Genomic DNA, 22,999 nt, shown 5'->3' with positions numbered 1-22,999 from the left:
ACACAAAAATTAATAAATATTTAGAGCTCTCCGTTGCTATGAAAATCTTTGGTGTTTAGAAAAAAATTCGATTTTACCATTTGTAATTTCAGCTACAGGAATAGTACCGCAATTTCTTTTTAAAAGTTCTGGATTTAAGGAACACATTGGTAATTGAAATTCAAAAAGGTATATTATTATACTCATGTCATATCGTGAGGAAGTTCCTTAACATTGACACAGAACAAAATATAAAAACACAACAAAGGCAAAATGTGGAGGCGAGACGCCGGTAATTACATATTATTATTATTATTATTAAAATAAGCGTTCGGGCAGAGGCCGAGCCTGTTATGCCCGCGCGTCCAAAACAATAGTAAACCACAATACGTTTTACTTAATTACTGAAGTGACATAACTGTCATACCGAGATTTAAAGCCAAGAGATGTTTTGCTGGTAACTACTTCTACAGGTAGGGAGTTCCACACGTCGAACACTCGATTCGTGATGAAGTTTTGCCTAGCACTTGTGCGAAAATTGTCCTTTGCCAGCTTCAAATCATGCCCTCTAGTTCTCCCCCCGTCGTTTAATGGAAAAAGGTGCTTAATGGAGGAATTTTTGTCACCAGTCAGCGCTTGATGTACCAATATAACATCTCCTCTTTTACGTCTGTCGGAAAGCAGGGGAAGGTTCATTAAGGAAATTCTTTCAGAGTACTCGGGGCGATTTCTACCGAAAGGGATACGAGTCTCTCGTCGTTGCACAGATTCCAACAAGTCAATGTCACGTTTTAAATTAGGAGCCCATACTCCATGACCGAACTCCAGAACTGGCCTAACATATGACTTAATAAGCTTAGCAGTTACAGCCAAGGTAGTCTTAGTAAATGTTTTGCTCAAAAGATAGACAATTTTATTCGCCCCCTTGACCACATATGAGGTATGTTCCGACCATGACAAATTTGATGTTACCAGAACTCCCAAATCCAAACATGAACTCGACTTGAGCAGTTCCACACCACCCAAATAATACCCATGACACGGGTTTTTGTCGCCGATATGAAGAACCGTGCATTTCCCAATGTTAAGTGGAAGCTGCCAATCGCTTGCCCATTTACTGATGTTAGAGATGTCATTGGAAAGCATTTGGTAATTTAAACTATCATTATATATCTTCATATCATCAGCATACATGACCCATGACGATCTTACACTGTATTTGACGTCGGCCGTGTAAACTATAAACAATAACGGACCGAGCACGGACCCCTGTGGAACCCCACTTATTACCTTTTCCGATGCGCTAAGCACGCCACCAACTTTAACCTTAAAAGTACGATCACTAAGAAAGGCGTCAAGCCAATAAAAAAGACTGCCCCGGATACCGATATGTTGCAATTTAAATAAAAGAAGCTTTCTTGGCACCCGATCGAAAGCCTTGGCAAAATCGAAATATACAACATCAAGAGGTCTGCCTAAATGTAACAGTTTGGTCCAGTCAGAAAGACAACATAGTAGATTGGAGGTGATGGACTTCCCTGGCATAAAACCATGCTGATTATCAGGTATGACATGATGCTTCACTAAGAATTTTATGGTAGTATCATAAATAATCGACTCCATAATTTTAACCACTAACGACGTCAAACTTACAGGCCTATAGTTACCTGGATCAAATTTATCTCCTTTTTTAAAGATGGGACAGATAATTGCCGTCCTCCAATCCGAAGGTAAAACCCCCGAGTCAAACGATTGCCCAAATAGCATGCTAAGAGGTCTGCACAGAATATCAGCACAAGTCTTTAATACACTGGCTGTGATTCTGTCGGTGCCGGGAGACTTTGTTTTGTCTAACCCACGTAATTTTTCCAAAATCAGCTCCTCAGAAAATTCTATGTCAGTAATGGCTGTAGTATTTCGGGGAAAATCTAGTTTCGGCGTACCAGCCACCGATTCCCTTGTAAAGACCTTGGAAAAAGACTCAGCAAAAATATTGGCACAGTCAGTATGGTCCCTTACGATATTTCCGTCTACATTCCTAACTTGAGGTATCTTGACCGGTCCTCCCAACGCAGTGCGAACGTGCTTATAAAAACTCTTAGGATTGTTAGAATTCGCAATCTTCAGTTCGTACCTAATCCGCTCCTCCTTAATAATTGTAGACAGCTTGTTCGAAAAAGCTCTGTGGGCTACGTAGTCTGTTTGCTCCCCTGTTCTTTTAAAAGTCTTCCACAATGCTCGCTTACGTTTAACCATTTTAAATATATTGGCATTTATCCAGGGTTTCGAAGAAGACCTTTTGACTTTAATAACGGACGAACACTCGTTGACAGTATTGAGTAATAGATTTTTTAATGTACTCCAGTTGTTCTCGACGTTCGCGTCGCAAAGTGTCGTTGGCCAATTTATTTTCTCGAGACGTATGTATACCTTCTCATAGTTCGTAACTATTTTATTGAAAGTTATAGTTCGTTGAGCAGGCACAAAACAGATCTGCAGATCTACCTTGAGGGAAATATGGTCTGACTTACCCACTGGGTCAAGATATTGCACATTTGTTAGTGAGGAGTCCTCTGTTGTTAAAATCAGATCAAGAACTGACGGTTGCTGGTTGGCTCTAAAGTTGGTTGCGTTATTAACTGGCGCATATGGTTATTGGTTAAAAAATCAACCATCAGTTGAGAGGATGGGCTTCGACATTGTCCCGAGTTCCGGGACCAAGAAATGTCAGGCATATTAAAATCCCCAAATACGAACACCTTGTCGTGCCTAGTCGTTAATTCCCCTAACACGTCCAATAAAGTACAGTCATCATTAATGTTAGACGATGGAGGTCTGTATACACACCCCAGGATAAAATTCCACGACTGATTATGTACCTGCAGAAAGAGCGACTCTATACCCGGTGTGTTGGTAACTATGGGGATGACTTCGTTATCGGACAGTAACTCATTGGAAACGTAAATACACACACCTCCTCCTTTCTTATGATTTCGATCATTCCTGTAAATGGTATAACCATCCAAAGAGACTAGCGAGTCCGGTACGACGTCCGAGAGCCACGTTTCAGTTAATGATAGGAAAGTCGGTTTCAAATCGTTAACATATGCAACCAGGTCCGAATACTTTGCCAACAGAGAAGCTATGTTAGTGTACAGTATGGAACTAACAAAAAAATTTGAGAAATTATTACTATTTAACGGCTCCATTTTGAATTTAATAAAAAAAAAAAATAATAATAATAATAATAGGAGTATAACGTAACCAAGGTCCTTGTTGAATGCATCAAGAAATTATTGTTCAGTGTCCTGGGTTATCACAACTACTTCCATATTGTGAGAATTATCATCTAGAATGTTGGACTGTGCTTTTTTTTATCTTTCTTTGTATTTTCCTACACCTGTTTTTTATGCTCTTGTGCTCCAAACTAGGAAATATCTCATACAACATTGTAGAAACACCTTCAATATCAGAGGTATATTTATGTATGAGCTCGAGTATGTTACTTTCCCCGGGAACCTTATCTGCAAATTCTACCAACTGATCAAAACTAAGGGGGTATTGTTGCTCGGAGCCGTCGAATAACGACTTAGCCGGTGACAACAATTCGAACGTAGAAGTCAAACTCTCCGTTGAGTCGGAAGATTTATTCCTCTTGAGATCCGGATCCCTTGTGTCTAAAATTGTTTCCCTTGAATTTGCGGAGATATCTACAGGAGTAGTTTCAAGCGCATTGTCATCATCAGTTGACTTTATTTTGCCATAACCTTCCCCAGTGCCAACTGTTTTTTTTGTTGCTTTCTGGTGTCGGCGAAACGTTACTAGTGCAATCATTAGCAAAATGTCCCGCCTGTCTACATTTGTAGCAAACATCCTCATAACTCATATATATTCTATAGTTAGTTTCCTCAAATTTCAAAACCATGGATGAAGGAAGGTCAATAGAGTTGTTTGGTTGAACAAATATCTGTCTTCTAAAACTTAGGACGTGGTTGTATTCTTCCTTATGGATTCCAGCCCTCAAAAATGACATTGGCGTCACCGTAACAAATCCCAAAGTTTTGACCAAATTCTCAATTACAGAGTGGGGAATACACGGACAAACATTTGAGAGAATAATTCGCTTAGCCGGGTTTAGTAACCGTCGGACAGTAATTTCTTTTCCGCTAATTACAATAACACCATGCTCTGATACAGTTTTTTTCTACTAAGTCTTTGCTACTCAAAGACATACATATGCGGCTATTAGAGATTCGTGAGGCAAACAGTACATTTTTTGGAGTCACTATATTACCTATAGCTACAACATAATCATCAAGTTTCAACCCTTCGATAGCGTTAAAAACTATCGCCTGCTCCTTAGTGGGGAATTGAGCTGAAGTGGAGGACGCCATATATGATAACAAAAGGTGCTATAAATTGTTACACCTCTCCTTTCAGGAACGCGCCCAAATGAGGCGAGTACCGCGAACTACCGCAGTCACTCGCCTCCGTATAAAGAAATGGTCAATGATAACTGAAAAAGTTGTGATAATATTCGCTACGAGATAAGCAAATATTCAACCAATAAATCAAATTATTCCCAGTAGGCTATAGAGTAACCAGACGTCTCATTACGTCCCACAAAATATGAGGATAACGTAACAAAACAGATCTGTGCCGTTTCCAAATTTAATGAATTGGAAAGAACTCACCAAACGTTAGGTTTAACACGGAGCCACCGAAAACACAGCACACACCTTGCAAACTTTGCAAACTTTGTGTTGATTAGCACTGCACTATTACTTGATAGTCGGTAATAGTGTATGGACTCCGGCAAAATTGCCGTGCCGCCGGGTGGTGGAGGGAAATAATATATATACAGAATGTCCCAGAACTCGCGCCCCAGAGAAAAGAGACAAATGCCGACGACAATCTCGATAAAAATGCGAACGAAGAACAATTAATGGCTTGCATAAGAGAGTTGTGAGACACCTATCACATCTAACATCTACCTCGGCTGGGCCTCGACTAGAAAACCCAGGCTCAGACACTTTTTTGGCCTTGGTACACAAATAACTATTCTGAACTGGTGATTGTTACAACCAAAGTTAGAAATATGCCTAATTATCTTATAAACATGATTCAGAAACAACGTAATTGGAGTCCGATTCGAGCAGTCGAAGCGAGCGGACCTGTTTTACGGCGCGCGATAAGATAAGCGGCAAGTAAAAACAAGGTAGAATGAAAAAAAGTGATAGTGAAAGCGAGAGAGACGAAGATCACAAAAGGAAAAGAGAAGAAGGACGAGAATCAGAAGAGAGGATTAACCCATTTCGGAAAAGTAAAAAAGTGGAAAGATCACCTGTTAAAAAGGCAATGGATGAGGAAATGAAAAAGATGTTGGAAAAAATTATGGAGGATGTAGGGGAGATAAAGGAAGAGAATCGGAAGATGAGCCGGGAATTGGAACAACTGAAAAGTATGATGCGTGAAAAGGAAGAAAAATGGGAAAGAGTAAAGATGGAATTAAAAGAAAAAATGACAAAATTGGAGGAGAAAATGGAAGAGCAGGAAAAAAGAGTGAGAAAAAAGAATATTGTCGTAACGGGACTGGATGAAGAGGAATGTGAGAACGAGAAGAAACTGGAAAAATGGATGAAGGCAGAATTAGAGGTTGAAGTAAAGGTGAAAGAGATGTATAAAATAAATGGAGGAAAAATGATTGTGGCAGAACTTGAGAGCTGGGGGGAAAAACGGAAAGTTATGGAAAATAAAAGGAAACTAAGAGAAAAAAAAGGAAAGAGAGTGTACATAGAAGATGATATGACAAAAAAGGAGAGACACACAGAAGAAATTAAGAACGCTAGCCAAAGAAGAGCGAGAAAAAGGACTGCGGGTGAAAGTGGGTTATAAAAAGATATGGATAGAGGGAAAAGGTTTTAGGTGGGATGAAGGAAACGGGAAGTTACATACAGCAAATTTTTGAATAAGAGCGTAAGAAAAAGACGACAGGGCAGAAAAGGGAAAACGAACATGGAGAGGAATAAAGGAGAAAACGAGCAAATAAGAATAGTATTCTGGAATGTAGCGGGAATAAAAAATAAAGAGAATGAGTTTTGGAAGTATTTGGGAGAATTTGACGTAGTGGGATTGGTAGAAACGTGGGTGGAAGAAAAAGGCTGGGAAAGATTGGAAAAGAGAATGCCGAGAGAGTTTGAGTGGAAGTGTCAATATGCAGAGAGGGAAAGCAAGAAAGGGAGAGCGAAAGGTGGGATAATAATGGGTGTGAAAAAGGGACTGGAAGAAGAAAACGGATCTGGAGTAAAAGAAGAAAGAGGGTTTATGGAAAGAACGGTAAAAAGAAAACAGAGAAAATGGAGAATTGTAACAATATACAGCAGAAGTATGAAAGAAACGAAGAGAATAATAGAAGAGCGAGTAAAAGAGCAGGAAGAAGGAACTCTGGTGATTGGGGGGGATTTTAATGCAAGAATTGGGGGAAAAGGAAGGCGGATGGAAGAACAACAAGCAACAATAGAAAGAAGACCAACAAAAGATGGAATAGAAAACGCAGAAGGGAGAGAACTGGTTAGCTTAGTAGAAGAAAGAGGATGGGACGTACTTAATGGAAACTGCATAGGAGACGAGAAAGGGGAGTACACGTATATTGGATCGAGAGGGGAGACAGTTATTGATTATGTTATGGTGAATGAAGAAGCATGGGATAAAATAGAAGAATTTAAGGTGGGAGAAAGAGTGGAGTCGGATCATATGCCATTGGAAGTGAGGACAAAAGGAAGAGAGAAAGAGAGAAGTATGAAGGATGTTAAAAGAAAAATTGTGAAGAATATTTGGACGGAAGAAAGAAAAGAAAAGTATAGAGCAAGACTTAGGGAGGCAAAATACGAAGAAGGAGAAATAAACGAAAAAGTGAGGGAGCTGAGCGAGAACGTAAAAAATGCAACAGAAAAAAAAGAGATAGAGATAAGAGAGAAGATGGGGCTGTGGAAAAACGAGTGCAGGGAAAGGAAGCAAGCAGCAAGAAAGAAACTAAGAAATTGGAAAAAAGAAAAAGCAACGAAGGAAGAGTACAAGAGAGCACGCAAGAGGTACAAATTAGTATGCAAAGAGAAGAAGGAAAAGAAACGGATGGAAGAAGAAATGAAGATGAAAGGTATAAAGACGGAAGAAGAGGTGTGGAGATACATAAATAGGGAAAGAAAGAAAAAAGGAGAAATAGTGAGTGATAGAATTACTATGGAGGAATGGAGAAAGTACTTCAGTGAGTTGTTGGGGGGTGAGGAAAACAGACAAGAAAAGGAAAAGAGACAACACAGAGTGGGAGAAATAGAAGAGATAACAAGAGAAGAATTAGAGCAACAACTAAGAAAACTGAAAAGGAAAAAGGCACCGGGGAGGGACGGTATACAGAACGAATCGTGGATACATGGAACTGAAAGGGAAGTTGATAGGTTGTTAGAGATAATGAATGGAGTGTGGAAGGGAGAGGGCTTCCCCCAGGAGTGGAAGGAGGGGATAATATGCCCCATATATAAGAAAGGAGAAAAGGATACAGCCAGCAATTACAGGGGGATCACGCTCCTTAATACGGCATATAAGGTATACGCGATGATTGTGGAAGAAAGACTGATGAAGGAAATGAATGAGCGGGGTGCGTTACCAGACGGGCAGGCGGGATTTAGGAAAGGTAGAGGGACTATGGACAACGTATATATCTTGAATCATATAATAGGAAATGAGATAAAAAAGAGGGGTAGCAAGATATATGCATTTTTTGTAGACCTGAAGGCGGCTTTTGATAATGTGGAAAGAGACTTACTGTGGGAATACTTGAGAAAGAAAGGGATAAATGAGCATCTGGTAACAAAAATAGAAGAGATATATGAAGAGACGATAAGTAGAGTGAGAGTGGATGGAAGAGTGAGTGAATGTTTCAAGACGTATAAGGGAGTAAGACAAGGTTGTCCACTAAGCCCCAGCCTGTTTGCAGCGTTTATAGGAGATATAGAGGAGATGTTCAGGAAGGGGCAGGCAGGGGGGGTCGTGGTGGGCAAAGAAAAAGTGTGGTCTTTGGCATACGCGGATGATTTGGTGGTGCTAGCGAGAGAGGAGAAAGGTATGAAAGAAATGTTGGGAAACATGGAGAAATATATGAGGAGGAAAAAGTTGACGGTGAATGTAGAGAAATCCAAGATGATGGTGTTTAGAAAGGGGGGTGGTAGGAGAAAAATAAATGAGTGGAGATGGGAAAAGGATAAAATTGAAGAAGTGAAAGAATTTAAGTATTTAGGTTATGTGATGAATGAAAGAAACACAGCAGCAGCACATGTGAGAGAGTTAGTGAAAAAAGCGAATAAGATAATAGGAGCGGTATGGGGGATAGGAGAGAGAAAATTTGGACATGACTTTAGAAGGAGAATAATGATGTTTGATAGTCTGGTGAAAAGCGTGATGATGTATGGAGCGGAAATATGGGGATGGAGAGAGCAAGAAGGGTTGGCAGGGGTGCAAGGAAAATATTTGAAATGGGTGCTAGGAGTAGATAGAGAGACACCGGGCTATATAGTGATGGAGGAAACAAAAAGGGATGGAATAAGAATAGAAGCAGGAAAGAGAGCAATAAGATTTGAGGAGAGGTTGATAGAGAGAGGAGAGTGTAGAATTTTGCAAGAGTGTCTGAAAGAAAAAAGGAAAGAAATAGGAAAAGGGGTATGGAAAGAGAGGGAGGCATATTTCGAAAGAAATGGGTATGCAGGAGCGGAGATAGAAAGAATGCGAGAGGGAGGCAGAGCAATGACAGATGAATTGGTGCAGAGAGACAGAGATGTGCAAGTGCAGGAAAGAAGAACGAGAATTAGGGAATCTAGGTACAATGGGAAGTATGAAAAAATAATAACGGAAGAACTACCAAAGTACCTAGGAAGAGAGAGTAGAAAGGAGAGAGTGATAATAGCAAGATTTAGGTGTGGAAATGAGGAGAGAGAGAATAAATATTGGAATGAGGATAGGATTAGAGTGTGCAGGATGTGTGGAGAAAAAAAGGAGACGATAGAACATATGTTGAATGAATGCGTAGAATTGAGAGAGAGAGAGGAAAGTAGAGAAGAAATGTTGAATGAGGACGGAAGAGGGATCGAATGGATGAAGAAGGTTGAGTGGAGAAGAGGGACAATATGTGGGGAGGGATAATTGTATTTGGAAAGCTGCTAATTTGTTATTGTTTTGAATTATTGTCTTATTTAGTTAGTTAGTTTTAGTTATTATATTATATTTTATTGTATTTTATTGAGTTAGTGGGAAATGTCGAAAATCGGATAATTTATAAACCTGTATAGGAATTAAATATACATACAACAGCAACAGAAACAACGTAATTTACTTTGATGCTAAAATGAAAAATGTTTCCAAGAGATAAAAAGGTTAGCACGTTCTTTTCCTTTATTCTAAAATCTATAGTTGTAAAAACGGAAATTGACCGACACAGAGAATGATAATCTCACAAATACAAGATGACGCACTTTCACCAACCAGTTTTGCCGGTTGTATTTCTAACGTAGAATGCAGTGTTGGTGGAAATTTAGAATTGAGACAGACTATAATATTGTAGTTTCAATTTGGTTGTAGGTCGTAAAATTTAATTGGATATTATGAGCGATTAACGGGCACAATGGTTGGGTTTGAAAAGGTTGGAAAGCGGCGCATGCCGTTTGCCATACAATGCAAATATACCAAATGTACAATACAACCCTGCTTAAAATATTACCTGCTAGTGGTAAACTAGGATTTATAAGCCCCGCAAGATCTTTAACTTAAAGTACCATAAAATTTTACGACCTACAACCAAATTGAAACTACAGTACATATTTATCATGTTTGAACTTCTGGAAATTACAGAAAAATTACTGTAAAAATGTTTGAAGAATGAACGTTTGCGCTTATCTCAAGGAAATTCCAGAAAGCTAATGAAATATGATTAGTGAATAACAAAGACAATTCATAAGTAGGTATCTTATTTTTTCCCCATTATTAGCGAGGACAATGCTGATAAATGGCAAACAATGTATAATAGTATATTGTTATACGAATTGCACAAAACAGTCTATTGTCGAACGAGATAATTTTATTCAGAAAAATACACCCTGGTGTTTAACTTCGTCCACAAAGATATAAATTTTTGATAACTACTTATAAGGTTAAATTTTTACTGCTACCCCCTTAATAGTTTATTTTGATCCCACAACACTCACAACATAGATTAAGTTTCAAATGATATCGCACTGATATTTACTGTTAATACAAACCCCATATTCAATAATCACTAGAAAAAATGCTATAAAAATGATCTTTCTGTAACTGTTTTTACTGTCACAATAAGCATTTTGTGACATTGAAAACAGTTGCACAATAGTAGTTTTTTATTCGACACTGTCAGAATTTGAGAATTTTTTCCTGTGTGAACGGATTTTGATAAACGTCACAACTTGTCAAAACGAAACGTTAAGCTAATTTTAAAGATTTAAAGCGATTTGGAGCCTTTAAGGGCTCATCGAACAAAAAAACGTTGTATTCAACTCGTTCATGTGTAAATTGGGTTCTTTATGGCATGAGTGGACAAGTTTAAAACGCGAGTGAAACGAGCGTTTTAAAGGCCTGCGATTTTTGAATCAAAATTTAAATAAAACAATTCCTTGATAAAAAAAGAAAATTTTATTCAAAAAATAGAAATTACGCCAAAACGGCTGGAAACAGACATACATAATGTTAATAAAAGTGGCCTTAAAATTAAATTTTACATTTATACATATCTAGTGTCAGAAATGGTAGTTGCCATTTAAAAAAATGAAGTTTTCGACTTTTTTTGATTATCAATGTTGAAAAATTGCAGTAGGCATATGAAACATAAAAAATATGTCATTAGTGGCGCAAAATATCGGCCAAACCTTTAGGAATTCAATAAAAAACCGTCTGCAACCCCGCCTTTTTGCGAAAAAGATGACATAGGTCAAAAACAATGACAGATAAGTGTTGACAAAAGGACGTTCTAAACTCAAAATTTAACGTAGAATCGAAATTTGAAATCAAAATGGGACCTTTCTATTTAAAAAAACAAAGATGGTATATTTCAGAAATGTCACCAATTTGAAAGTACGAGTATTTTATTTGAACTTGGAGCAGTCGATTATAGTCGGCTACCGATTTTCATATTAATACGATTTTGGAAAATCAAAAAGTTTCCAACGAACGGGCTACATATACCCTGTATATTCGTATTTCACGAGTGATAATGACCCCGACGGAATTTGACATTTTGTAATTTAGAATATGAAAATTGGGTAAAGCTCAATAGAAAAACTAGCAAAACCCAGTTACATTAAAGTAAGTCACAAAAAAAGTTTTTCTGTATTAAGAATTTCAGATTTTCAACAGTGACAGAAAACACATTGTTTTTCAAAATCATTGAGCATTAGAGTTGAGAATTTTTGGTTCAGGCTATAACAAGGATAAGAAGATTATACAAGTCCTGACGAAGGCGGCAACGGAGTTCCTCCCGGCGGTCAGAAAATCTCAGGTCTTGTAGCAGGTAGTGAACGGTAAGGGATTAGGGCTGGCGATAAGAATGATTGGGTAATAAGGAATTACATTGCCTTTCCTAAAATATTAAATTAAAGATTTCTTTATAAGAAGACATACTTCTTGCGACCAATGATTAAAACCATCTACTTTTTGGTGGGGTGCAGGGATAAATCTCACTTATAAATAGGCCCATTTCAAGTAAAATTTTTAGTTTAATTATTTCTTTAAAAGCGTCAGCATGGAAACTGAGTGAAAAGGTGCGAAATTTTGTCAAGCCAGAAAGTTATGTAATAAGTGATAACCGTATACGTTGGAGATGTCACTGTATACTCATATCATGTATATAAATAGAGTATAATTTGTAAATGCCGTATGTCATTTTAATTTACCTTTGTAAGTAATAGTATATTTCAAACCAAGGTAAGAAAGTGGTTTCTTGCAGACCGCAGGCAAAGATTATAAACCGAGTCGTAGACGAGGTTTGTAAGTGCCTAAGGTCTGCAAGGACACTTTCTTAACAAGGTTTGAATACAATTTTTTTCCCTACCGGCACAACTTTGTTGAAAAAAGTCAAAAAAGATGGTTATATTCGTGATTAAAACGAAAATTTTGAGAATTGAATAGTAGGCTGTGTTATTTGTTTAATTAACTTGTCATCGCATTTGAAGATTTGACGTTTGTTCGAAAATTTGATATAAACAGGGTAAAGTAATCTACCTACCTAGCTTATCTGTTTATTTTCCAGATTATATGATTGACCTACCAACTTACTTCATTGAATTGGCTTTCATTTATCAATAACTTATTTCACTTTTGACACTTTTGACATTTGTATTTTGGTACAGTTTTACCATAAACATTTCATGATTAACTTTCTTACCTTAGCGAGAAAGTTGAATTTTCTCACCTCAAATGAGGTATCCACAGCCTACATTTCTAACCGGTAGGGAGAAAACAATTTTTCTCCACAGCCTACATTTCTAACCGGTAGGGAGAAAACAATTTTTCTCCCTACCGGTTAGAAATGTAGGCTGTGGATACCTCATTTGAGGTGAGAAAATTCAACTTTCTCGCTAAGGTAAGAAAGTTAATCATGAAATGTTTATGGTAAAACTGTACCAAAATACAAATGTCAAAAGTGTCAAAAGTGAAATAAGTTATTGATAAATGAAAGCCAATTCAATGAAGTAAGTTGGTAGGTCAATCATATAATCTGGAAAATAAACAGATAAGCTAGGTAGGTAGATTACTTTACCCTGTTTATATCAAATCTTCAAATGCGATGACAAGTTAATTAAACAAATAACACAGCCTACTATTCAATTCTCAAAATTTTCGTTTTAATCACGAATATAACCATCTTTTTTGACTGTTTTCAACAAAGTTGTGCCGGTAGGGAAAAAAATTGTATTCAAACCTTGTTAAGAAAGTGTCCTTGCAGACCTTAGGCACTTACAAACCTCGTCTACGACTCGGTTTATAATCTTTGCCTGCGGTCTGCAAGAAACCACTTTCTTACCTTGGTTTGAAATATACTATTCTCCCTCTCATCAGTGTATTTATTGCCAATTTCAAGCAATATACTCGCCATAATAATCTAGTGCGGCTGCCACCCCTCGCAGTAATCCCCGATAACCTCGGGAGGAACTCGTCCGTTAAAAAGGGTTATGCAGGTAAAGAAGTGACCACCGGAAGGAACTCGGATACGCCCCTGACGAAGAAGTTCTTTGCTACTGGTCAAAAGTTACATAATTTTCTTGGTCTCTTTATGAAAAATGTATTATTATTATTATTATTGTAAAGCTGACTCACAGGTGTATAAACCCAATTACGAGTCAACTGAAAAAGATCAGCTATTAATACTACTAATTCTCATGGCGAGAAGACTATGGAAACTCGATTAGGTTGTATACGAACTTAGTGCTCTGATCTCTTGCCTGTTAGTACAAAAAACGTCTAACTTTCCCTCCACATCAGAGTAATTCTTAACCATCTGATATAGGGTAGAATATTGTAGCAGATTGGTTCTTGCAGTATCTAGATAGAAGGTACCATGCTTACGACATTTTACATAATTGTTTTTTTACTTTCCGTTTTCATTTATAATAGTAAAGTCCATTCACGTTGGATTTTCCTAGTCAAGATCAAATAATTCAATATTATAGCGGTGTGATTTTTACTTCAAAAATGCTTTAGCTGTGTATGTCACCAATACGGGCTGATAAAGTAACCAAGTCATTCGTAGACTGTAGAGGTTATGTTATTCGCTGTCAGCAAAGAAACAGTCATTTTTCAAATATTGTTTTTAGAGGATAACAGTAGGTAATAATACATCCATTTTGTTATCATTTGCACTAAAAATAGTGTCAGTTCTTAATCGGTATGATAGGATTAGGAACATACAATAGGTACTATTCCGGACATGGAATCTTGGCCACAACTGACATTTAACTGACAAATATGTGTGAACTGGCCTTTATTGAATATAACCCAACTTTTGACTCGATAATGCTATTTCCCTGCTTTTTTGATGTCACAATAAAAACTTTAAAGTGATTTTTAATAATTGTCATTTATTAATGACACTAATGATATTGATATTTTTTTTTAGAAATGTCAAAAAAATGTTGGCCAAGATTCCGTGTCCGGAATAGTACCTAACTCCTACCTACTGGTGTTGTATTTTTCTGCTTGCGCTGTTGATTAAGTGAAAAAACCCTTAATGACTACAGTGATGACTGATGAGGAACCAGAATAAGTTATAGAAAATGAACCCAATAGAAAATTGTGTGAAGTTTCTTTCATTGGAAGCGATGGAAGTAAGGAATGCATCTAAATGATGGAACAAATTTGGCAATAAAATTTCAGTTATTCAGAGACACTTATACGTTTTGATTGTGGTTGTGACGTTTCAAGAATATATTGTTACAATTGCATACCACAAAAGAAAAGTGTATTTTGACTTTTAATGATTTTTTTCTAATTCAAGTTTTTTCGATGTACACATTACCTTTAAAATAACGTTGTATTGTTAAAACTGCTCAATAAAGGTCGTAAATAGATTATAATCATGTTAATACATACAATATATTAAATATTAAAGGATTCTGACTAATTAATTTTCGAACTGAAGCTATTTTTTCTTGAGTCCGTATTAGCTTGCGGGTTTCGTCACATTACGTCAGTTGTGGAAGTTTAACGCAATTTTAAAATTAACCTTTTTTCTTTTCGCCTTGGTGAAATCACCCAGGAATAGAATTTTATTAAAAAATCTGTGACTTTATTTCACACGTCAAACTAACATTCAAAATTAAAGACGTCAAACCGCTCTCAATCGCTCTATCACGAATAAAACACGATAATGTAAAATTTACTAGGAAAGGAGGCGTAGGCTTGCAACGTGACAACAATTTGGCAGAGAAAATCCAACGTGAATGGACTTTATATTATGTTATGAGGAGTAAAAATGAAGTTTTATGTGCTGCGGCTGGTAGATTGGCTGCCGAACGCAGTGAGTTTGTAAACAACTTGTTGTCACGGAAATGTTTTACGCAGTCTACATGATTGTTCTAGACTAATTCGTGTGATTTGAATATCATTCTATTTTTTGTTCAAAATTCGTCAAAATTGAATAAAAACATATATACGACTCGTGAATTAAACATTGTTATTCACTTAAAGATCAACATCTTTTCGTGAATAAACGGATGTTTAATTCACTTGGTGTATAATATTTATTATGGCGTGTTTATAAGACTTGTATACATGGTGTTAGGTAAATAATCTGCCCAAATGTAGACAGTTCATTATCAGGCAAAATTGGGTAGATTTTTCCTCTGTCGTTTTTTATTTGGATTAAGTATAATGTATAATGTCATAATTTACGGACGTTTGAAGAAAAAAATAGTTTTGTTTCCAAGGATATTGCTTAAATTTTTTACATAGTAGTAACTGCAATAATACCATTTTTCTACTTTGCGTTCATACTGATGCTATTACGATACTGTTTTGCGTATCGTAATAGGAAAAGGCGTGATATAATAATAATACTAAAAACAGTGAAATTAAATTTTTTAATGTTGACGGATACTGTGGTGTCGCGGCAGACCGCAGACGTGACCTTGGGTGGAATCCTTCAACTTTGACGGTTTTAAATTTTTTTATATTTTTTTTCATTGAAAAAGTGGCAAAGTAGAAAAAATACTGTATGACATCTCGTTTATAAGGCATTTTATCGCACTTACTCCTTTAGGGCACTCCTCGCTACGCTCGTCGTGCTCTAAACCCGTGCGTGCGATAAAATGCTTCTTATAAGACGCGTATCATAATATACTATTTCGGCCTCCCAGTCTGGGAAATATAGCGTTACCTTACACTTTAGGTCAAGGGAGCTGCGATTTCCCGAACAATGTCAAAATTTTCTAGTGGAGTGTGGGAAAAATCTGTAGAAGTACGGGAAAAATGTGCGGACATCGTTAATTTATTCTTTTAACAGTTACTTTAAAATTAAACTGCCCACACGTTACTTTAATTTAGTGTAAAAAAACACATTTCCCTGTATAATTTTTCCGATAAATGTGTTTGTTTAATTTATATTGACCAATAATAAATAATCATAATCGTAACAGGGAAAATATAACCTATCGGGTTGGCAGCTGTATATGTCAAGAAATTTGACAATTGTTATTTCATAAATATCTGCAAAATTGCACAATAAAACAAAACCACAAAAGTTGATATATGGTTTTGTGTACCTACTTTATCCAGGACTAGCTGTTAGTGCTAAAGTGCAACTGGAAAATATACTCAACATTCTAACCTCAACATCTGCAGAAAGATGATTCGTTTTTACAAGGAAGTAGTGGTTACGTACAAGACATTTTAATAATTCGCATCATTATTAACATAATTTATTTTGTAAAATTACAGTTATTGTAAACATTAATGTTACAATTCTCCGCTTTAGAGAACAATGCAGAAATTATTTGATTACTGTCAGCTTTATTACTTCTGGGTTGAATGTCAATATGTTCTACTGGTGCTTCTCTTACTGATGATGGAATTCTCAATATTGGTGGTTATATTGGAAACAAGTGCTAAAAATTCAAGTAGATTAAACCACTGTATCGAAGTTTGTGACACAACTCACCAATGTTTGAGCTGTGGCTGCAACACAGTACTTTTTTTATGTTGAAGGAAGGCCATCAGTCATCTCATTACGAATCATTTTAGGAACTTCAACTTTGTGTCCATAGGGCAATAAAGGTTCAAATATTTGGCAATTTTATTTGAAATTGTCCTAAGTGTCTGAACCCTCCACCACCCGGCGGCACGGAAATTTTGCCGGAGTACATACACTATTACGGATAATACTATCCCACCTCCACCCGGCGGCACGGCAATTTTGCCGGAGTACATACACTATTACGGATATTACTATCAAGTAATAGTGCAGTGCTTATCAACATAATTACCGGCGTCTTGCCTCCGCATTTTGACTTTGTTGTGTATTATGTTCTGTGTCAATGTTAAGGAATTTCCTCACGATATGACATGAGTATAATAATATACCTTTTTGAATTTCAACTACCAATGTGTTCCCTAAATCCAGAATTTTTAAATTTTTAAAAAGAGATTGCGGTACTATTCCCGTTGCTGAAATTATAAGTGGTAAAATAGAATTTTTTGTTCGACACTGTCAGAATTTGAGAATTTTCTCCTATGTGAACGGATTTTGATAAATGTCACAACTTGTCAAAACGAAACGTCAAGCTAATTTTAAAGGTTTTAAGCGATTTGGAGCCTTTAAGGGGCTCGTCGAACAAAAAAACGTTGTATTCAACTCGTTCGTGTGTAAATTGGGCCTTTTTTGGCACGCGTGGGTCATTTTAAAACGCGAGTGAAACGAGCGTTTAATTTACACACAAACTCGTCAAATAAACTACTATTTTTTCTAAACTCCAAAGATTTCTCATAGCAACGGAGAGCTCTAAATATTTATTCATTTTTGTGTTATATGTCTGTGTTATATGTATTATGTGAATTTGGAACAGCTATATCTAAAAGATACCACTTTTTATGGTGATATGCGAAATTCGACCGTTCCGCGGATTTTATATTTATGCAGTGTACTTCTCTTTTCCTAATACACTGTTTTTTTTTTATTTTCCTCTTTTGTCAATTGTATTTCAGTATTTCTCGACTGTAATTACACAAGAGGTTTCATTTAGTCGGATTAGCTATTTATGCACCAAGGGCGTTACAACGATGATTACGCCTGGAAACGATGAATCCAGCTCGAGGGCTTTAGCCCGAGAGATGGATATCGTTCGATGGGCGTAATCATTCGGTGACGCCGTGGTGCATCCAAGATTTTATTTTTCGCTATACGTGTTCTTTAAAAAAAAAACTGGCATCTTTGCAATTATGAATTGATGAGGGCATTATGAATTCATTACGCCCGCTTATTCTTATTACGCCCTGTTATTATTCCCCGGTTGTTATGGACACGTTTACGTATTTCGTATTCTAGGAGTTATCATGCAACTATACTAAAGTGAAAAATAAAAATATTTTTTGCAACGAAAACGTATTGCTTAGCAATTAGATGAGAAAAATTGGCAGGATAAAACCACGACGGCCGTAGGCCGGAGTTGATTTTATCGTGCCAATTTTTCGAGTCTAATTGTCAAGCAATTAGTTTGAGTTGCAAATAAATATGTTTCCTGACTAAATGAAACCTCGAGTGTAATTCGGCGAGACAATTTAATGAATGAGCAATACAATAATTTATTTTTTTTATTTGGTATTAAAGGTACTAGATGCATAGCAACCAAAGGTATAAGTTACCTAAGTGTTTTTGCCGGATAAAAGTTAGTTCAAACTTTTATCCGCTGTCAAAATGACAACATCACAGCGCCTTATGAGATTTTTTAAACATGAATTAAATTGTCAAAACTATTACATATTTACGTCACTTTAACATTTAATAGAGATAGGAAGTAGTTTTGAGAAATAGTCAAAAAAATTGACGAAAGAGGAAAACCAAAAGAAAAACACTGTAACATAAAATCGCATATTCTTATGCCCGTTTAGACAGTTGTACTAAGCAATGCTTAAGTATTGGAATCACAATGTAGTGTTATTTTTAAATAAAATGTACCTTACAAATTTGCAGTTTGATAATTTTATCAATGAACCACAATAGAAGAATTAATAAGTGATATTCAGTTTGTACCTACAGAAAGTAATTGTGAATTTTGTAGCCAAATTTTTAATCGGATAAGTAATGTTTTAAGTAATCTATCGGCCAATTCTCATATTACAGCCAAAGAAGATAATAGCTATTTATGTAATAAGTACATAATATAGGTCTTTGTGGACGAGCAAGTTCACAAAGCCTAATTATGTACGAATTACATACAAGGCTTAATTGATTCTAAAAATTACAATAATTTCGAAGTGTTCTGTTTTTGTTGCTGCGGTTACGAAGTTGTTTATTACTATTTATTTGAAAATAAACGGTGTTTGTGTTTGAAATGCGAGCTGAAATCGTCTTTCTTTCTAGTTGTAATAATGAGCAAAGTAAGTGAAATTGCGGCAAAAGCCAAAGAATCTTTACTGCAAAGTTTTCTATTAATTCTATTCTTTCCTGATTTAAATAAAATTATGAAATTTAGTTGTTTTGACGTTTATGTTGAAGTAAAATCCAAAATTGACAAGCGTCCGCTTTACTTTATCACTACGGACGCAGGGCCGTGCAGTGAATTTTCCCAGTATGATGCAAGTCTTCGAAATGCCGCCCCTTAAATGTTTTTCTTTATACCATACTGTTATTAGGATTTATCAGTACTCAATGCTTGATTGATATGATACCTATAACAGACTAGGCCGTTATTCAAAATTATCAGACCGAGGCCGTTATTTTTGCTACCGTTGCTACGGTTACGGCATAGATGACAACTAAATTTAATTTTTGAAGTAAAGAGAAATGTCAGTCTTACAAATAAATCATCGTTAAATGTTAAGTATTATTGGTAAACTCCGTCCAGCGAGAGATTGGGAGAGTTTAAATTGTAGGGTTGTAACCCAACACCACAAAATGCACTAGAATACACTACAAACAAATTTAATAAAATAAATTATTGTGGTGGTACCTTTGAAATAATTTCGCGGGCATTGTAATCCTACGCCAATTTATGCTGTCACAGCAAATTGTCAAATTTCAGCTGTTGTCGTTGCCGCTGTCATTTTGAATCGTCAACACCGTGTGTGGTTTATTTGCTCTTTCGTCTTCAAGTGAGGTATTTTGTTGTGTTTAAAACTTCTTAATTATCTGGGATAAGTTAGTTTGTTGATTTGTATTGACTAAGTTCTGTATTGTTAACCTCCGAGTAATGTGTGTTTTGTTCGTTATTTCTTGCTTAACAATTTTTTTTGTGGTGTTTAAACTTTCTAAGTTTTTAAGATTAGTTAGTTTGTTGTTTTAGTTTGTTTCTGTTCTATAAGTTCCCTATTGTTTACCTTTGAGTGCCTTTTTTAAGTGACATTTCTATTTATAAACATGAATCCCTTTAGTGATATCACGAACAATATCAAGACTGATGCAAAGGTATGAAGATAATACTTTAAATTTAATTATATTGCTTTAAAACTGTTTTGTAGGCAACCTGAAGCTATTTGACTGTAGCTGGCAACCCAGCAGCCCAGAAGATGATGCAAGTGCTTATTCATTTTTCATAAATGAAAAACTTACAACTGAAAATCCACAGGAGGTTGCTTTTCATACCTTTATAACACAAAATAGTATTATACCTATCATAATTTTATTGACATCATCATTGATTATGTCAGATTAGTCAAGGGTTAAAAGTATTTTTCTTAAAGGTCACTGCGAGATACTTAGGAGTTAGCAAAAACACAGTGTCAAAGTGTAAAGGTGGTCCAACTGAAAGTTGACGAGGCAGCGTCCCAGAAGAGTTACAGCAGACTTGCATTGCAATATTAAGCAAGAAGTTCATCTTGTACTCAATGATATGGTGCAGAGCAGTAAGACAAGGGTTGTGTACTGTAAAGCTAGTTTTTTTTCAATGAAATATTTCTTTTTTCAATTTTCAGTCTTATACCGCCACAGGCTCTTCTGATGTTTATTCAATAAGTAAAGTTAATATTCTAAAATATATTTTAATAAGACAAATTGAATTCGGACTGGCGCACGATAGTCGGTCATTCAGACAAACGTCTGCAGGAAGTCTCAGGATTTAATTTAAATTAACCTTGACGGTCTCGTTGTCCATTTTTGTTTTATGTTTATATTACCTACGTATTATGTCTTAAGGATACTCGAGCAGCACTGTCCATAATTTTGTGCAAGTCAGAAATTTAATGTGAAATTAACCAGTTACTGCAGGTGAAAACAAGAACGTATTTGATTTTATTTATTTGAAGAATTAAATACAGGCGTTCTTCAACCCAAGGAATTGTTTTATTTTAACTCCTAGCCCCCTGAGAAGTTCCCCATATTTTGCTTCCGCTATTTTGAACACAACAATTTCGTAGACATTTCACGACCAGCAAAATAAAGTCGTTTGATTTCGCATTGATATAAAATTGATATATAAACGATCTTGTTGGTTGAGGTTTTACTTTTAAATATTCTTGACGCAAGTATGTAGTTATCAAGAGTAGGTACACGTCTTCGTGTAAAATACTGCAACTGTAATATTTTCATTCATTGTATCTCTTATTCGTTAAGGTCCTTCATTAATTAGAGCATAATTTCAGGGCACAAAAGGTTACTGCTTGAAGGATCTATTTCAAATTTTACGCGCGCTAGGTACTACTTTCTCTGCGTAGAATTTAGTGATTTTTATGTCAACCAATCTCTCACTGGACAAACTATACCTGTCATTCAATTGTGAAAAAAGATCTTCACCTATTTCTCTACCGTCTTACATCTGTTCAAGAATTAGGCATCCAGTTGATCTCCCCCAAAGATTAGAATATTGTCAATGGTTTCTGAATACTTTAGATGTTCACCTTGATAAAACCTTTTGCACTGATGAAGCCTACTTCCATCTTAGTGGATATGTCATCTCTCAAAATACAAGAATGTGGAGTTCAGAAAATCCATATTTTTTCATTGAAACACCCCAGTACCCCCAGAAAGTAGGCGTTTGGGCTGCTATTAGCCAACACAGAATTATTGGTCCAATATTTCTTGAAGGTAACAATTGTAATAATGTTTAAGTAATTAAATAATAATCAATGTTTTTTAGGAAAAATCAATGCTGCAAGATACAGAAATGAAATTTTGACTCCATTTTTATAACAACAGAATTATAAGCCGTAATACACCAAACAACTGGCCCCCTAGATCATGTGATTTCTTCTTGTGGCCACACATCAAAAATTCAATTTACACAACACCCATAAATGATTTGGCAGAACTAGGAAATAGGATAACACAGAAAATTAATGAAATTAATTTAGAAAATGTAACTAATGCAATTAGATGAAGGACTAGATTGTGTTTACAAGAACAGGGTGCACATTTTCAACACTTACTCTAAATTATGTATAAAATTGTTATCTACTATTCTGTGAGGTTATGTGCAATACTTAATTTACAATTCTTATTAGTGTTCACAGCAATGTTAATGTTATGTTTTCTTTTATGGTTTAAAGAAATAAATTAATTGATACGACTAATTATTTGTCACTTTGCTTAAGGTGGGTACTTTCAGACTGTCTGTTTAGTTCCATGTTCAGTTTCAGTTTTCATTCAATATAAATACTGAAACTGAATGGAGAATATGAACTAACCGTGTAACATCCCATTTACTCCCTTTATGTTAACAGTTACTTGACTTTGGTGCTTTTGAAATTTTGCGATCTTATTCGACTTTCCATTCGAATTTGGGGTATTTTTCTCCTGAAGATTAACTAAAATTTGCAGCAATGCCTCACAAAGATTTCGAAAGCTGAAACATCATCTTCCGTATATTGGCGAAAAGCCATTAGTTAGCAAATAATTTGTGATTGGAATAATGTTTGGATTATTTATTAATATGAATTTCAATAATCTGAGATGAATGCACTACAAAAATTAAAAATATTTTCTAACCTAATTTTATTTCGTTAAATGTCAGACCAGACGATTCTTGTGTCATTTTCTACGCTGTAAAAATGTTGCAAACAATTGAACTTCCATAGGTTGCTCTAAATATAAATTTATTTGAAGGCACGTTATATTTATCTGAAGGCCCGATACTTCCAAATGCTTTGTAGAGCCAGAAAAAAAGTGTAAAGTGTTTGTATAATAGAAAAAAAGATGTTTTTGTAGAAAAAGACACTGCATCATTCACAACTATGTTTAGGTAAAGGATGACATGTCCAGGGCACATAAAACACCCTTGGATATTTTTCAAGTATTTTATTTTAT

At 35.8% G+C, this 22,999-nt stretch overlaps 2 long non-coding RNA genes across 5 annotated transcripts in view; one reads left to right on the top strand and one right to left on the bottom strand.

Moving 5' to 3' along the window:
- Window positions 1-2,692: 2,692 nt before the first annotated feature.
- Window positions 2,693-22,999, bottom strand: part of LOC138126313 (uncharacterized) — an 84,870-nt gene continuing 64,563 nt past the window's right edge. For 3 of the 4 annotated variants that reach the window (XR_011157743.1, XR_011157744.1, XR_011157745.1), the window contains one exon: window positions 2,693-3,144. This is a non-coding gene — a long non-coding RNA (uncharacterized lncRNA). The remainder of the gene's footprint in view (window positions 3,145-22,999) is intronic. The other variant, XR_011157746.1, reaches the window with a different exon arrangement.
- On the top strand, window positions 19,682-22,278 carry LOC138126314 (uncharacterized). Its single transcript, XR_011157747.1, has 3 exons — window positions 19,682-20,167; window positions 20,221-21,781; window positions 21,834-22,278. It is a non-coding gene; the product is annotated as an uncharacterized lncRNA (long non-coding RNA).

The sequence above is a fragment of the Tenebrio molitor genome, chromosome 3, assembly GCF_963966145.1.
Source record: "Tenebrio molitor chromosome 3, icTenMoli1.1, whole genome shotgun sequence".
Lineage (NCBI taxonomy): Eukaryota > Metazoa > Arthropoda > Insecta > Coleoptera > Tenebrionidae > Tenebrio > Tenebrio molitor.
This window is presented reverse-complemented; position numbering and strand designations above follow the sequence as displayed.